At 38.5% G+C, this 17,858-nt stretch overlaps 1 protein-coding gene across 6 annotated transcripts in view; it reads left to right on the forward strand.

Moving 5' to 3' along the window:
• Positions 1–443: 443 nt before the first annotated feature.
• The window catches only part of atp2b2 (ATPase plasma membrane Ca2+ transporting 2), a 125,070-nt gene continuing 107,655 nt past the window's right edge, over positions 444–17,858 (forward strand). For all 6 annotated transcript variants that reach the window (XM_037101493.1, XM_037101488.1, XM_037101487.1 and 3 more), the window contains exons 1-2: positions 444–780; positions 1,188–1,411. The gene's annotated coding sequence lies outside the window, so the exon portion shown is untranslated. The remainder of the gene's footprint in view (positions 781–1,187; positions 1,412–17,858) is intronic.

The raw sequence follows: 17,858 nt of genomic DNA on the forward strand, positions 1-17,858 counted from the left end.
GTGAAGTTGTCAATGTGTAGTCAGGAGAATAAACATTATTCTTTATCAGGTCTTTATTACCTCTTTTTTCAGTTTATACTCCTACTTCTCACCATTTCAACTCTTATTTAGAATTATACAGGTGATAATGGAATTCTTTACTTGCTGACATCTAAGTGTATATTCTTTATTTGACATTCAACTACTTGTTACTTTGCAGATTCAGATTATTCAGTGTTTATCGTTCCATCAATTGTGTACTTGAAGTTGTGAATAAAGCATGTTGCATCAGACCCGAAGTAGCACATTTTTCAGGTGGCTGTATCTGCCCATCTTCTGTGTTTACCTTTGTCTTGCCTTCTTCTTCACAGCCAGCATTAACATGTTTTTGGCTGTTGGCTTTAGACCTTATGTCTCCTCCAGCGGCCATCTTTACTAATTGCCTTGTTACCTTTGACAAACACCGTCACGACTGAGGAAAGGAGCCTCTCAGAATATTTTTCACTTTACTGGGAGAGGAAAACCTTTAAAGGAAAACTGGAAATGTATTCCGTACTTCAGTATGTCCATTTATGTGAGGGTTTTTTTTTCTTCTTTGTCTCTCTCTCTCTCTCTCTTTTTTTTTGTTTTAAGTTTGGCGTTATGGAGTTATTTGTTGGAAAAACAAAAACGTTGAGAAGAAGCTAGCAAGCTAACATTAATGTTAGCATAATTTCTCATAAAGGGAAGTCTCACAAATGATGCTCTGCTGGATGGCAGGGGAACCAAGGACAGTTGTGTCCAGAGGAAAGTTAAACAAAGGTATGTTTATTACATTATAAGACTTTTATTAAAACATAAATTGAGCAAAATCGAGGGCAAAATTGAGCCCCAATGGAATTGGGTGCAAGGATATAGTAATGTTAAGGTGCTAATGCTAATGTATGTTCTAGCTAGCCAAGCTATGGTCAGTTTTTTGCTCTTAAAAATAAGTCATTTAGGAAATTAACTAAAATGTAAAACAGAGAGGTTGTTACTAGTAAAGCCACCAGTCTTACTTTTAATTACTTGCTACTTGGTTAAATTAACAGTAAATTATGTGTTTATGGAGGTATTGTTTGCCAACAGGGTTTCCCCCTCATTTAATTACATGACTGCCTCACAAGTTCTCTGGAAAAAATGCGAATAAAAATCATTAATAAACCAATTCAATTTGAATTGTGCAACAGTGTGGCTCCCCCATCGCCTGTATGTTGGAGAAGCTGTGCGCCAAAAGTAGCCGCTGAGCGCAAAGCGTCGTGACTGAACCGAGGATCAGCGCCACTTCCCCGCCACAGCTCGATTTCCCTTATCCCCTGATCTTCTAAACGCGGCGTCTGTCTTCCTCCTGATGCGCCTGCTCCTCCTCCACCTCCTCCTCATCCTCTCCTCCCTCCTGGAACAGCAGAAACAGGTAGGACACTGACTGCATCCGATTTGAGGTACATCACCCACGTATCCTTCAGTTTGACATTCTAGTGTTTTTTTTGTTTGGTTGTTTTTTTTTATTTTTTATTTTTTCGGACCGCTGTCCGATGATAATGTGGAGATGCCCTGGCATCCGTGGTGAGATGCGTTGGCAGGAGTGACACACTGTTGCTACCCTTTCTGTCGGCTGTCGCTGCCACAGAGTTGCATTGTGCCGCAGGTATGCAGTGAACAGAGGGGACGGATGCTGCCAATTACATTCCTTACGTTACACATTAATTTTGTAGATGTGTGCTGCACATGTAACACGGTGCATCCTCTTTCTCCATATCATACAGTTTGAATAGATAATGGTCGGTTGATGATGTAACAGGGCGACCTATTTTCTGTTCTTCATACTTTCCACAGTTGTACCGTTTGAATCAGAGAGGAAAGCAACTTACCTGCTGCTGCGAAAAACTTTTTTTTCCGTCTGGATGAGAATATATTAAATCTTTTGTAAAAACTCTGTTATGAAAAGATTTTCAACCCTGTCACTCATTTTGCACCTCTTTTCCTTTTAACTTAATCAAGAAGGTCACTGGAAATGACATATATATTGATTTTCTTAGATTTCTAAATTCTTTACTTGTTGTCTTGCATACTACACTAGCTCATTCCTCTCTGTCATAAATATTGACATTGTTGGTGTACTTTATCTGTTAACAGCTTATTATAATGTCTAAATGGAATCTTTAAATGTTACCATGATTTCATACAATTAATCCTGCCATGATTGGATTTACTACATTTTCTACGTTAAATCTTTGTCATGTGTCATGGTTGCTAGCCACATTAAATCGATCATTGCAAAAATGTTTGTACATATGCCAAAATATTGATTTTTGGATTAATTAATTAATTTATTTTTACAATATAATATAGGTATAGCATAAGAAATCATTCTGATTGTAGTTGTCTGATTTTTTTAATCTTTTTATATGAAACATTTTAGTATTTTGTTTGTGAGCAAGCGTATATATCATTTCCAGTTACCTGTATAGACGGCAGGTATTCTTCAGAAAATTGGCTGCCACTCCAATGTAATAGTAACAGAATTACATTGAAGATAACCTGCGAGACACAGCTGTAGCTCAACTTTAAGTAGCCTAACTGCAGATTTAATCAGGGATGCAGTGGCTATTTACCCGCTTTTTCGGCTACCATTGACTCAACATACTGTAAAGTAGAGCTGGCAATATATCGATATTAAATTGATATATATATCATATATTATGGATATGCCAAGTGTTGTCTTTTCATGGGTTTAACAGCTGCATCACAGTGAAATATTGTCATTTTACCAGACTGTTTTACTTGTTCTAATACTTTCCGTTATCCACATTATCATTATATACACATTACTGAAGGTTTTTAAAGAAAACGCTATTATGTTAATATTTAAAATAAAATAAAAAGTGTCCCCTACAATAATGGAGGTATTTCGTAAAAAGAACACATGTGATATCTGATTTTGTTGCACAGATTAGCATTTCTAAAGTGTTTTCAAAGACGTTTCAAAATATCAAGATACAGCCTAAAAGTATTGCAGTTTTTTCAAGGCCACATTGCCTTGCCCTGTACCGTTAGTTAAAAAAGTTATACTAGTTTTAATTTATGTTAACTGGATGCTAATGATAATTGTTTCAGACTTTCTTATGATAGCCATCTCCACACCCCTGTGAATAATAGAGCCCCTGACATGATTATTATACTATAGATGTAACGGCTGTCACCAGTCATGGCACTCATACTAATTATTTGGGCTTTAGTGTGCAAGGTTAATTGTTACAGTTGTTGGCAGTCGTAGTGCCCAAGGTGAACCAATGCAAATCAAGATGACGCAGTCCACATCAATGAGCCTGCACACAAAGTAGCAATAGGTTCATCTCAAAATACAGCCTAAAGGGTTTAATGTTAAGAAGCATCTCATTTCTTGTTCTCCTAGTTACATGAGACTGTGCACTTAAACATTAATGATGCTACACTGTTTCACTTTTCATTCTTAAATTCTGATCCACTGTGTATCCATTACACCTTTAGTGTTAGAGCCTGTTCATGTTCATTCGTGTTCCTTTCTGAGCAAAAAACCTTAAGGCAGGCATTCAAACTAACAAAACTCTACAGAGGTTATAGAAAGTGGTTATAGAACAAATTCTTTGTCATTCTATCTAAAGTCAAATAGACGACAGTCAAGGTGGATACCATAATAATTTCCTGAACTGTTCTCATTTTTGGCTGCTTGCTGTGCAGGTTACTTCCTGAACTATCTGCTATAAACGCCCATTAGGCCATGTATAGTTAGTTCATTCTGTTGTTCAACATTGACCTTTTGCACTAGTTTTAATGTAGTGGCCAATTATGATCAACATTTCAGGTGTGTCTCTCTTAGATTCAACTCCAAATATGTATTTTAAATGCCTGTTTCTTTTGTAATACAGTGGCTACCAGTGTTGCCATGTTCAGCCGTGACACTAATGAGTCAAATCCAATAATAATCCACTGGAATGTTGGCCTAAACTATGAAAACTGGCTGGTAATGTTTTCACTTTGTGTGTATGTGTGTGTGCATTATGATGGCAAAGTGTGGTCATGGACACAGCTGTAGCGGAAACTACCACAGATTAGTTTTGAGTATCTTGCTAGATGATAATATATCTGTCTGTACAGAGAGTTTGTCAACACGATGGCGTCACAACATTGCCGCATTCAGATAATTGTACTGGTGTGTAGTTGAGATAAAGATTTGTAGTGAAAAAAATCAAAGTTGAAAATTCCACTATGAGGATGAGTGTGGTCTCATGTAATAATAGATTAATCACTACTGAGTGGTCATGGGTCAGAAAGTGAACATGTTGTCAGGCTTGGTGATTGCTTTGCAAGAGGGTCTCCCGTTAGGACATACAAATCCTCCTTGAAGTACAGGGTATATATACTATATCAAAATCTGAGTTTGAAAGGCAGACTGCCATCCTCATTAATCTTCTTTACAAACAGTGGTGCTGCTCCTTTGACATTGTCAGTTAATAATGCATACATAATTACTTTGTTTCTGTTGGTAATTCAGTAAGAGTTGACATTTTATTGTCTGCGTGAGAGGGGCTGAGAGTTTTTTTCATGCAAGACAGTTGTCTATTACTAGCTAACACTTTGGCCATTGCTACAAAATATGTAGTTTGGTTCTTAAATGGAGGTTGGTTGAACCATTGATGAGCTGTTCAAATCTAAAAAAAAAAAAGAAGAATATTTTAACACAAGCATCCACACATAAAATACTTGATTAGCTAATAAAATCATGAATTCTAATGAGCCATCTAAGACAGTTAATTACTGCTGCAGATTCAGTGTTCCCTCTGTCATTTGCATAACGTTGCAGAGTGTTAGAATTAATTTAACCATGACCAATTCTCACTGCAACAATCAAAAACACTATTGCAGTCATTATGGTCCTCTCAGAATCTCTGGACAGATGGTTGAAAAACCAGCCTCTGATTATATTTCTTATGTGCTTTCTCTCTGTTCTCCCTCCTTCATACTCTTCTCTCCATCTCTCTCAGCACGGTGGCTTGAATGGATGCAAGTTGTTGACAGTGTAATCTCACAGTGATAAATGGGATTGTTTTTGGCTGTCCTGATGTGTCAGTTATCAACTTGAGATCACAGCTATTCAGTGTCTGATTCTAAAACTTTTCAGTGTTTTTGTTTATGTTTTTATGTCGTATGATATGCATATGTCAGTTTCCCCTTTAAAGATAATTTTCTGTGTCATTATTGTGGCCAGGATTTTCTCACATGCAGTTAGGCACAGTGTTCACTAGATGAATGCAGGTGTTCTCCTTTGAAGGACATATTTTTTAAATCAACAACACACCTAAGCCAAACAACTGTTAAGTGTTTGTTCCACCATTTGAATGTTAGCAGTACTACCTCTAAAATAGTTTGCTGTTTCACCTGTAAACCAACTGCTGTTATGCTAATAGCCGTCTATAAGGACTTATAGCACTACTTGCCAACAGTGCCCTTCCCTTCAAATACGGTGCAGTGCCTTTAATTGTGCCAGTACCAGATTGCTGTACACCCTTAAAAAGCCATATTCTCTATTAGTTTTTATTGCCCAGTTCAGCTTTGTGTTACCATTTACCTTATTATGTAAGGAATGTCTAATAATGCTATTGTTGGTCATGATGTGTCAACTTCTTGAGTCTTGGCAAAAGTGGATTTTCAGCACTTGCAGCTGAATAATCTAGACTCCAGGGTAAACCGCACATTAGAAGGCTTACAGTAGGACGTTTGTTTTGGGTGCATTCAGGTCAAACCTTTTGCTCAACAAAGCTTTCAGTGAGACGAAAGGAACTTGCAGGATTACATTTTCGAGGAATTACACATTACAGCATTGTAAGTGAAAAACTTGCCAGACTTGTTATAGAATAGAAATTGTTCTATATTTCACTTTCAAATGCTCCTAGTAACATATGATCTGTATATGTTTTGTGCCTGCATTGTTTTTCGGATTTGTCTTTCATACTCCTACCCCCTAGGCTTAAAATTCTTGCGACGTATGAGGCACAGCAGGCACCTCCTCAGTGGTCACCTAAGTTCCTTCCTGCTGACTTGCCGTTCTCTGTTACACTCCACCAGAATTCAGTCTGCCTGTCTGTGTGGCATTAGAAAAGAGTGGGAGTTGTTTTTCTTAAAGTTGCATGGTGGGAGTGCACATCATGTTTGTGAATAGGGATAGCTAATTGCTAAATGTTCAGTGACAGGAACAAATCAAATCACTCAAAATAGAGTATCTGCATGTTGGAGTATGGTAGATGAATTAGGCCCAGAAAAATATAATGTAACCGGTTCCTGTGAGATGTTGCTGGATGATAAAACCTCTTTGCTATTGGTATTGCTCTGAAAATATTGCAAGTGGATTTAATGTTTATTTTGTGGAAATATCTACTGATCTGTGTGGGATTTCTCTTGCTAGCATGGTTGATTTTAAGAAAACTATGGAGGTCAACCTTCAGTTAGTGGTAACCACTCTTAACTTTAACCAAATGGTAGTTTTAACAAGTTTATTTGTGCCTAAACCTTAAGATTAAAACTTAAGCAGATCAGAAAATGCTGAAATGTTCCGTACTTGAGGGCACTCACAAATGGCATTATTTTTTTGTTTACCCTGGAGGACTTGTAGTGTAATCCCATGTGGGCTGGGCAGTCTTTGGTGCATGGCTCTAAGATAAAAGTGCTCATTCATTCATTAATAAATGGTGGATAGTTACAAGAAAAACTGTGCTCAACATAAATTTAAACTCAACTGCAGTAACTTTCAGCCAGCAATTGGAGTTAATTGCAGGCATGCAAATATGGTATACACAGTCTTTAGAAAATAATTACGTAGTACAAAGATAAATTCAAAAATAAATCCTGATCCCATTTAAAGGGTAACTCCGCCAATTTTACACATTGAAGAAGTGTGTTACTAGAGCACATGCGAAAAAGTATTACAAAGATCCTTTGTGTCTCCAGAGGAAACTGCATGTAATCTGATAGATTGCATACAGTGACGTCACTCTGGGACTAGTTGTATTGTAGGTAATGTAGGCACCAGAGTTTGAAGGAAGGAAAATGAATGCATAAAAAAGACAATATCTCTGGTTCTGCTGTGTACCAGTTTAGATAATTTGTTTTAATACTGTTCATAATGAATCCAACAGTTTCACAGGAGTGAAATGCTAGACTAGCATAGATTTGCTATGCCAGCACAGATAAAACAAGGACTGTTTTTTCCATACTGAGTTTCAGCATCAGGTCATTTGTAATCTTAAAGGTGTGTTTAGAACAAGGTTAGAGGATTTACTGCCCGTTGTCCAATGTGTTGTAGATCTTAGGGGTCATTTATACCTGTAATATAAAGTGGGATGGTGATGTGGGGTTTTATGTGGTGTTGACGGTATCATGTTGGTAGTAAAGACATATATGAAATGATTTTAGGTCAGTGTTATGCTTCAGGTCATGGGGTTAACATAATAATGATTGTTAAGTTGGACTGGATGTGGGAAGAACCTTGATCTCGTGCAAACATATCAGCAGTAGGAGTCCAGAATAAAACAACACTGTACTCTAGGGGTGTGCATTGATGTTCACAGTGATATACCGTACAACAGTAAGGTCATTCAGGAGTCACAATCATTTGTCATTGTGTGGAATTGTTGTGGCATTGAAGTTGTCCTTGTGTTGTCAAACGTTTTCCAGAGCTAACTGAAGCACACACAATGTAGCCATCATAGTGGTACCACTTCTAACATTTTAATGTACCGTTACTGCTGTTGCTTTTTTAAAATTTGCATAGTACTGTACACAATAAATTCTGGGTGTAAAGACTTGTATAGCAACCATATGTATACTACATGTAATTTCTAATCTTAAATCACAAGCTCTACTGATGGACCAACCGTTGCTGAGTGACACCGACTCTCTACCACTAATACCACTAAAGCTGTGCAACAGGATTCCTGCAGGGTTAAAGGGATTCGGAAATACATCTGTGCCCACAGTGCTCCTTTGTGATCATGTATCTTGTATCTTTTTTCACCTTTTCTCTATATCTGTCTGTGTTTTCAATAATCTTCATCATTTAGCCACTGATGCTGGTTCTCATTAATAAGGTAACTATAAACCTGTGCTAATGTAGCTTGTGCATTGTCACAAGATCACATATTTAGATTGATGTGTTGTCTTAAAAAATAAGATCATATTTTTAATTTCGTGGTTCACTCTTAATTGAGCTCTATTTCCATATGCTGCAGGTAAAGCCATCATCATGGTTTCACTTTTTCCTGCAAGGTCGCAGTACAACAGAAAAAATGCTGCACTGCAGTGCCTTTGTTAAAGGTGCACTGTGTAGTTTGGGGGAAGACATTTTAATCAGAAGAGAAAGATCTTACAAAACATATAAACCATAAAGGGCAACACAATTTCATACTGTTTTACTTTGTTTATATTTGGCAGACCCTGCCACCTTTCTCATCAAACAATGTTCTGGGGATCTTATTTTCCTCTGTGAACAGCTTGTGTATTCAGAAATGGAAAAGATAAATATTTCTGAATTTGTACGTAAGCAGTTGTCAATCAGTGGTTTGTTTGTTGAGCTTTTTAGTTGCAAGTTTCTTGTTTTCTTTTACTCAAGTTTACTTGAAAAGTAAAATGCTACAGTGGCTTCTCTGTAAATAGATGCATGATGATGGTGATGCACGAAAGCAATTTATTGTAACATCCATGCCCCAACGTAGAGCAGACAAATTATTTTCTTCACTGCCTCTTGATCTCTTGCAGGCAACATGCTGTTACTTTTCTTCTGCTTTCGTTTCACTGATGTTCTGTTCTGTCAAACAAACGAACTAAACATTTTTGGAGTGCTTTTTGGCTGCAGGGATCGGATCTTATGTCAAGACCTCTCAGTGTCAGTGTTAAGCCTAAATTATACTCCCAAACAGACACAGACATCATGGACCATGTAGTGGTTCTGTTAATACCACTTTCTGGAGTCCACTTGGATGACATGTTGCACTCTTGTGCAGTTGATCAGGATTCTTTCACAAAGTCTGACAGCCAGCTCAAGAGGGGAAACATCAAGGGAAACACAAACACTTTCCCGCCTGCTACACGACCTCTTTCCTTCAGCCTCTTCCATGCCCTGATAAATCGACCTGTTAAATATTTCCATTTCTGCTGACATACACTTTGTTCTTTTCCCACTTTGGGAAACTTTCCTCTACGAATTGTTGCACATTTGACTGGTTCTATATTGTTAAATTACGTTGTGGCCTTGGTCACAAAAAATTTGAAAGCTTGTGGATGACGGTGCGAAGTCCAAGCTTACAACCTCTATGACAATATTTACATTACTTGGACACTAGTGAACCTTTGCTCACTCGCAGACATAGAAAGGATAATCTTGCAAATGCATTTGTGCTCATTTTTCCACAGAACCTGTTCTACAGCCACTGTTAACTATTAAACCTCCCAGAAGAGCAATGTCGCAAACTACATTATTTAACTGTATTCAACTGTAGGTGTCCTATCAGTGTTTTTACACAGTAATTTACATTGCAATCCTCGAAGTCATTCACTCCTGACAAACGGTTCAATAAAATCTTTTTTTTCTGTTCTGTAGTAAAGCTATTAGACCCCTCCTGACATATCATAAACTATTACTGTGATCTGTTTGGACATTAACGGTTATGGATGTTCTTGAGCTTGCCAGCTAGGCTGGAAGCTGCATGCGATTACATTTACTGTGCTAGTGTACTTTATCAAATATAAGCAGGCCAGTGTGTGTCTGACTTTCTTAACTTGTACTTTTTCACTTTAGACATATCACAAGTTTCCCCTCAGTGAGGGGATGATGTAGTTTTGTCTCTGTTTAAAGAGTCAAGCTGATGTGCCCCTTCTCACTGTGGGGAGAGCCAGTTTGAGTATATGGTGGCAGGCCAGAGTAGGCATCTAAGTATAGTTCTGTGTGTGTGTGTGCCTACATATGCGTTTGTGTATGTATCTGTGTGTATGGCATTGTGTGAGGATTTTGGGGTACTGTCTATTTACAGCTCAGACTGTGGGAGAAGTCCAAGTCCAAAAGAAAGGGCAGGGGGGCATGGGAAGACCTCCACTCTGCCTCATGTGTCATCCTTTTTCTATTAGGACTGTGTGTGTGTGTGTGTGTGTGTGTGTGTGTGTGTGTGTGTTTCAAGGTTGCTGAAAATAATCTCAGTGCCTAAGTAAAAGAATATGACACTGTTGCATGCTCGTGCACACACAGTTGTTCAGAAGGAATTGTCTAACGAAATATCCTTGTGGCTTCCCTAAAGCTGGTTGTTTACAAGGACCAATAGTTTCTTGTCCACCGATAGCGACTCATAATTTCAGAGAAGGAGAGGAAGAGATTCAGTTAGAAAAAAAGAAAACAAATGGATAAACAAACTTACATTTAACTTTATTTTCATTTGAATTCAAGAATGTTTCAGCGCACAAGTTGAAAAAACACAAACAAACAAATAAATGCATTAGGGCCCTTTGCTAACTGTTTTTTTGATGGATATTTCCATGCTGGCTTTTTGCAAAGCTTTCAGCGACATCTCAGAATTTTTATCAGAGGATGTAGTTTATTCAATTGTTGTGGGGATGACATAATATGATGACAAGTGGCTGAAATCTCAGAATAAAACTGGTATGTGGATCTTGAGTTAAGATTTTTTGCAATTGCAATTACGAGGTCGCAACTGAACATTCACACTCGTCTGCAATGTCTGACTGTGAATGTTTCGATAATTGAGTTAAAATCGAGTAGATAAAAAAAATCGGAACTTTTGCGGTTCTTTTTCTTCTGTCATTTACAAAAGCTAAAGATGCTTTTCCCTTTTAGCAGTCCTTTAAATGCCCGGGACTCCCCACCAGGTTGTAAAATGGAAGTTTTACTTGAGGATCTCCTTGACGCTCCTTGAGTGTCTAAACATCTTAAAATGCCCAGCACAACAATCTGCTTATGTTGGCCACTAGGTTCCTCATGGGAGCAGTTGTGTTTTACCTGCTATGTTCAATAAAAATATTGTTAAATAAACAATTACTAGCCAATCCTTTATGATTCACATAATCTTCAGACTCATCAAACCATTCAATGAGCCATTGTGTCCTATGGGGACGCATTTTTGTCCTGGAGGAGACAAAGAGTTTCTCTTCTGTTTCCTTATATATTGCAGTAATGTACCAGCATCATTGCTTCCAAAGGTGCAATTTTTCAGCGTAATTTATTGATGGCTTTACCATAGATTTAAAGGCAGATATCACTTTAGACACTGCTCTGGGCAAAACTGAAGCTCCTGCAATCCGTGCCCCAAAAATGAACCTGCTTAGGTCTTTTCCTCCACATCTTGATGGAAAATCAGACTTGACTGGGTTTGCTCAGGATTTTTTACACATTCCACAGAGTATGATTGGATGGTAATTGCTTATTTACTATATGGTGCATCTCATGGAACCAACTGAATTTCATATTTTTCTTCACTCATTTATTCAGACTTTTCCTTTAATTTGTCACCTGTCTGCAAATTGCAAACAGTGTGGAAGTATGTTAAGATTGCAGCTTCTCTAATACCCCATTCAAATAGTAGACGTGCATATGACACAGCATCATCTGGTGCGGTGAACCATTCAGTCAGACTGCCAATGTGGGTTTGACTAGCATTATTGTGTCTGTCTGAACAAGTATAGACAGAATTTGAGGATTGCGTAGTAAATTGGGATTATTTTCTGTAAATTAAAGCTAATTGATGGAAATTTTTAAACAGCTTGTTTCATTAACATTATAGTCAAACTGAAAGAGGGGAATTTTCTGAGAGCTTGTTTCACTTGACTCACAGGTTCTACATACTATTGCATACTGCTGTGGGGGTGAATGTTTGCCTAAATTATTTAGTTCCAGTGCTCTAACCATTTGTCAAAACTTGTTTTTTGATAAGAAAAGAGACAAATTAGAGTCAATGGTAAAGCTGGGGCGGCTGTAGCTCATTGGGTAGAGCACATCACCCAGTCCTTGGAAAATCGCTGGTTCAGATCCCACAATGGGATGAGCTGAGCTGCATGTCGAAGTGTCCTTGAGCAAGATACTGAAACCCATCTTGCTCCTCATTCACAACTGCTACCATCAGTGAGGGCCCTGCGATAAGCAGGCGACTTGTCCAGGGTGTACTCTGCCCTCACCCAGAGTCAGCTGGGATTGGCTCCAGCAACAACCCCACGACCCCATGAAAGGGATAAAGTGGTTACGGACATGACAACAGACATGATAAAGCCAGACTCTGTCTTCAACAATAATTTTATCTTACCTTGCAGTTATTTAAAAGATTACATCAAAGGAAGGTTACAAGTAGATAATACTGTTGCTGTTATCCTTTCTGTTGCTTTTGACAACATCACATGACATGCAACGGCAAATGGAAGCCAAGTTGTAACACAATTTTGAAGAGTTCAACTTTATGGTAACTATGGTAATATTGTTGAATTCCATGCCATTGCTTTTATATTTGTCTCAGCTATTAGAGCAAGAGAAACCCCTTTCCTTTTCAGTGCAAAGTTCATGCTTGTCAATTAATCGGTTAGTTTTTTTTTTTAAGATTGACTCCGGCTGTGTTTGTGTGTCAGTGTGTGCTCTCATTTACAAGAGGTCATACTAGCAGGTCCTATATATACACGACACCAACTCTGTCCCTCCCTGCCCCTCTCTCTCTCTCTTTCTCTCTCTCTCTCTCTCTTGCTCTCTCTCTCTCTCTCTCTCTCTCCCTTCATCTCTCTATCCCTCCCTCTCTCCCTCCCTCTCCCCCCCTCCCTCCCTCCCTCCCTCCCTTCTTTTGTTCTAGGGACAGAGTCCTAGTGTGAAGCTTCTTGTTCTTGTACTTTCTCTTGCTGTGCAGTTTTCTAGCCGTTCAGAATGAGTTTGCTTATGGCAAATTCACTGACCCTGCGACGTGGGAAAGCCCGATTTGGCCTGCTGTCTGCTCCTGCTACAAGCTTTCTAGGTTATATTTAGTCTTGGACCGGCCACCTTGCTACTACAACTATCATCAGCACCAAAAGGGATATCTAGGGAAACTGTACCTTGCACTGCCACCTCATTCTCCAGATTCTGCTGTTTCACTGTAAGTAAATCCTTTTAAAACAATGGCAGTCTGTTAAATTTGAGAGACTGATTTTGTCACTATGGAGAGAACACAAAGGGATCACTCGGAAGCAGTAACACTTCACTTGATATATAGAGAAGTACTTCAGTTTTTGTAATCCTTTAATGCGGTTCCACTTGAGATTTTCTGTAACTACTGTGGTAACAGTCAGCTTCACTGTATGTTTCCTTGAGTGAGACTTTCTTTGAAATGGGCTCAACAATCAGCACTCCTTTAAAGTCCAGTGTGGAACGAAATGTGGTTGATAAGTATGTTAGTTTCCTTATTTGTTGTTCAAAAGCACTGGAAGGAAATGCGATTGTAATTGACTGTATGTGTATATAGTCTGTATGAAGAGCATAATATTTGGTAATGATGTAGTGAATGTATGGAAGTAAAGTTTAGGACTTGTGTCTGTATGAACATCAAGTTTGTACTTGATAGCTTTTGTTTAAAACACAACTGTGTATTCCTAACATGCTTAATTGAGAATGTTTGTTCACCAAATGAAAATGAACAAATGAACAAACACTACAGTTAGGCACATATTTGTCTGCAGGGAAAACAGCCACAGGCCATGGTTCTTCTTGTATTTGACAGAGGAAGCGGACAGCAAGACATGGAAAGTTTCTCATCCCTGAAAATGGAAAGTCAGAGAGAAGGCAGATGTTTAAAAAAAAAGGGAGAGAGGGAGAGACAGGATGGTGGGAACATCTGGAGAAACAAGACCAGTGCCAAACCCTGTGACAACATGAAGGGTTTGGAAGTCTCCTGAGAGAGGCTTGAACACACTGAAATAGTGACATGCATGTGTATACATGTTTAAGTACAGACCAGAGCTGGATGATTGTAAGAATACCTTGGTTAATGGAGATACGCGGCATCTATGTTCAAAAAGCTTCATTTTGTTCAGTTTAAATGACCAGAAGAAGTGAGTTGAAAAAGTACTAATGTGCAATCCTGTTGATTTCCTGTTTTATTGCCTTTACAAGAGGAGCCTGCATCTTTGCAGTCATTCTTAATCCCAAGCGTGTCAATATGGCTGAAGGCTTGACTTGCCTATTATATCCCCCACAAAGAAGTTATATCAGATGTACGGAAATACTACAGAACAACAGAGAGATGATGCCCACCTTCAGTTATGTATGCAGGGCATTATGCTTCACAACTACCTTATTTGATATTCTTTTTCACTTAAAAGAATGTTTAAAGGATGTATTTCCATAGTTTGGGTCTTAAAAATGTAAAGTATATTTGTGACATGAAGTTTTTATTTCATTCCATGCTTATTCAGGTACTCAGGTGTTAAATGTGGCATACAGCTTAAGTGTGCCAGCTGCATATTGGTCCATATGGGCACTTGCAATGTGTTTTGCAATATGGGGCTTCATTCATTGCCAGTGTGTGCACAATGTTCTGCACAGCTCACCTGCTGTGCTCTACTGTGGCCTTTTAAGGAGACATCATGTGGCTATATGTTCTGTTTAAAGGCTTTAATCCAATGGCATACTGCAGTTTTACACTGTAATCCAGTGGTATACTGCAGGGGGTATCCTGAATGTCAACAGGAGTTACCTTTAATCAAAATGTAATTAATTGCATCTGTTTCAGGTGTGTTTTTACCTGGGATTCTTTCATTGACATAAACAGCATTAACAGGGAGTAGGAGAAGACAGACAAGTAGCCTTTTTAGGATTCCTGTTTTTCTTATTGAGCGCAGTGAAGAATCACTGTTTAAGGGCATATTTGTACAGTATAAGGACTAAGGGAGCTCAAAAACTGCAGCACAGAATACTCCCATGGGATGGGGGTGGAGGGCAGGAGGATGATGTGGTGAATTGTGGGGTTGTGATGTAAAAGAGCACTACTACCTTCTGTTGGACTAACCAGCTAGTTTTCATGATATCAATTACCTGCAGTGGTAAATGTGTTATTATGTGAGCATGTGTGTAGAACTACCGCAAGTTAGTCATCCCCTCATCCTTTACTGCAGGGGAAAAAGCTGCTTGATGGAGCACTCCCACCTCCATCTTTTTCTTCCTGTTTTTCTATTTTCACTTATCCTCACTTCCACCTTCTCCTCCCCTCTTCACTATTCTTCTCCCCATGTGTGGGAGACTCAAGTCAGTTTACAGATTTGCTGGTGATGTTTTGTACATATTTCTGCCTCATGGTTCAGTTAACAGCAGAATATGCAGAAATCTTTCTTTTTATCTACATTTATATACATCTATACAAACCAAGAAATCAAAGTGAGAATTTCTTTTCTATTGACTGATGATTAGTGCTGGGGCTGCCTTCATAAACTATCAATATGCGGGGATGAAAGTGCAGTAAGAATGATAAGGTTTTAACTGGCCTTAGAAACAGCGGTAATAATGGATTTAATGTTAATGGTCTCAAGGCGAATTGTAGAAATATAATAGCAAATAGCAGTCCATGCTTGAATACATGCGTCACTGCTCACTGGAAAATTTTGTTTAAACACTCAGTGATGCCTTGAAGTTCACAGAAAATCTGTTTATAATTGAGGTATTTAGGAGCCACTTGTATCTGGACTGACTTGCAATCCTCTGTCAGTTACAATTCAAGCTGTGTGTGTGTGACTGTGTGTATAGGTCACCAAATATAGGTTTTATTGCTTCGATGATAAGAATTCGGAAGAACCCACTTTTTCAAATTGAAAGTGCATCAGCCTGTTATGTAACTGATAAATACATCAAAGCACAGTCACTTCTTGCTCCCTGCATCACCGGGCAGTGTATAGGAAATAATGGAAAAACACAGCTTGCCGTTTTCTTACACAAGTTTGAAGGAGTGAACGGAAAAATCCTGTTCGGTCAGTGGAAATAGCCCCTGAGAGGAAATAACTTGACCATGCTAATGCTGGGTCCAGAGACGAGCGTACCACGACCATTAAAGTGCCAAGAGAGAGATACAATCAATGAACCCACGCACTCAGTGCACCATAGAACAGCACAGGACAGAGCACAGCGACGAGTTACCTGCATGCCTGTGCTCACGCAGAAATACAAAGACACATATTCTTTCTGCCAGCTGTCCTTGTTTCTGATATGGCCACGGGATTGTGCCCCTTCTATGTGTAGTATCTCTATACTGCCTACTGCAAACTATTCCTAAAATAGCCAGCTGCCCCAGTGCACTTGTGGGGTTAGTCAGTTCAGTCATTCGTCTTAGTTAATTAGCTTCTTGTAATGTTTGCAGTGAGAAGAAGAAAATTAAGATATGAAGAAAGAATAGTATGAGAGTGAAGATTGGGGAGGCGCAAAGGAGGAGAGGAGGCTTTTGAAATGCTGATGTGCACGAACAAGGACTTTCATAACATTTCCTGCCAATAAAGTTTTATAGGCTAAGCCATTAATTGCATTAGTAAAACAGCACAAATACCCAACCCAAATCTGTGTGGCCGAATTATTTAGATTTTTAAAAATGTTTTTTTACAAATAGCACCTTTAAAAATAGCCTGAGATTCATACATTGTGTCTTCAGCATAGTAGGCACTTTTCGCAAGCCACAATTATCATTATATTGTATTACCCATTGCCCCTTACCTTTTCAACACTGAGGTTGTTGACTCTAATGTGGCTGTATGCCTTTGTAAGTTTTTACATTACAGAGACCACATTTCCATGAATTTGGTGTTAATTATTTGGTGTTAATATTTAGATGCTGGAACAAAGTTCTTACGTTTTTACGTAATGATAGGTCCAGGCATGGAACAGACCACTGGGCATGTTTTGTGGCACTAAGTTATTATAAAGAGATGTAAATAGGCATTACAAACTGTTAACAATTCAACTTGACAGTTAAAGAGCTTGAATGCCAGTGTTCCCCTGTTCCTGCCTTACAAATAACAACAATCCATTTTACAACCCTAGGAGTACAAAATAAACATTTGTTGAATCAGACCCAGAAAATAATATAAAAGTGCAGGAACAGGCATCATTTCTGACAAGTTTTCATTCTTATCTCTTCATAGAAAAACCTTGTTGAAATACGCTCTCTATGGTGGCAGCTAGTAGAGCAAAATTCTTCTGTTTAGTGGCAGGAAAAGGCCTTTCATAGATACAGCAGGTCCATATTCCCAAATGCACCCTGAATTAATTGGGACCTAACATCCTTTGAATATTAAGTGTAAATGAATTGGGTTTTGTCCCTGAGGAAAATTCTGCTTTAAAAAAATGTATTCTAAAGTTACATTAAAATAAGTCAATAATCTAAAATTAATTACTTTTCATGTTTTGCATCATCTGCATGTTTGCTTTGTTAATTTTGTTCACTTAGTAATTCAATTATTTTTCAATATAAGTAGGGTTTGTTCACATGCAAATGACCAAACCTGGTCCTGCGATTACTTAATTTGCTAATTGCACCCCAACCAAGTTCCACATTATGTGCCCTGAGCATCCTATTTATGGACTTGTGGTGATTCTGCTCCGTCTGACAGAAAGACATTAGTATTCTCTTGTTCTCTTCTAGCATCAGATTGCCAGAGCACCAAATGGACAACACGACCCCTTTGCAGGAAAGAAAAATATTTGATTTTAATAGTCATGATTGAAATCAGGCCATTCCTACTTACTGATCGTGTTTTCCTCCTAATCTGGCCCTTTTTCCAACCATGATGTACACCTATGGCAATGGCATTACAAAAAACAAGTTACCATGCAATGT

The sequence above is a fragment of the Acanthopagrus latus genome, chromosome 6 (genome assembly GCF_904848185.1).
Source record: "Acanthopagrus latus isolate v.2019 chromosome 6, fAcaLat1.1, whole genome shotgun sequence".
In the NCBI taxonomy this organism is placed as follows: domain Eukaryota; kingdom Metazoa; phylum Chordata; class Actinopteri; order Spariformes; family Sparidae; genus Acanthopagrus; species Acanthopagrus latus.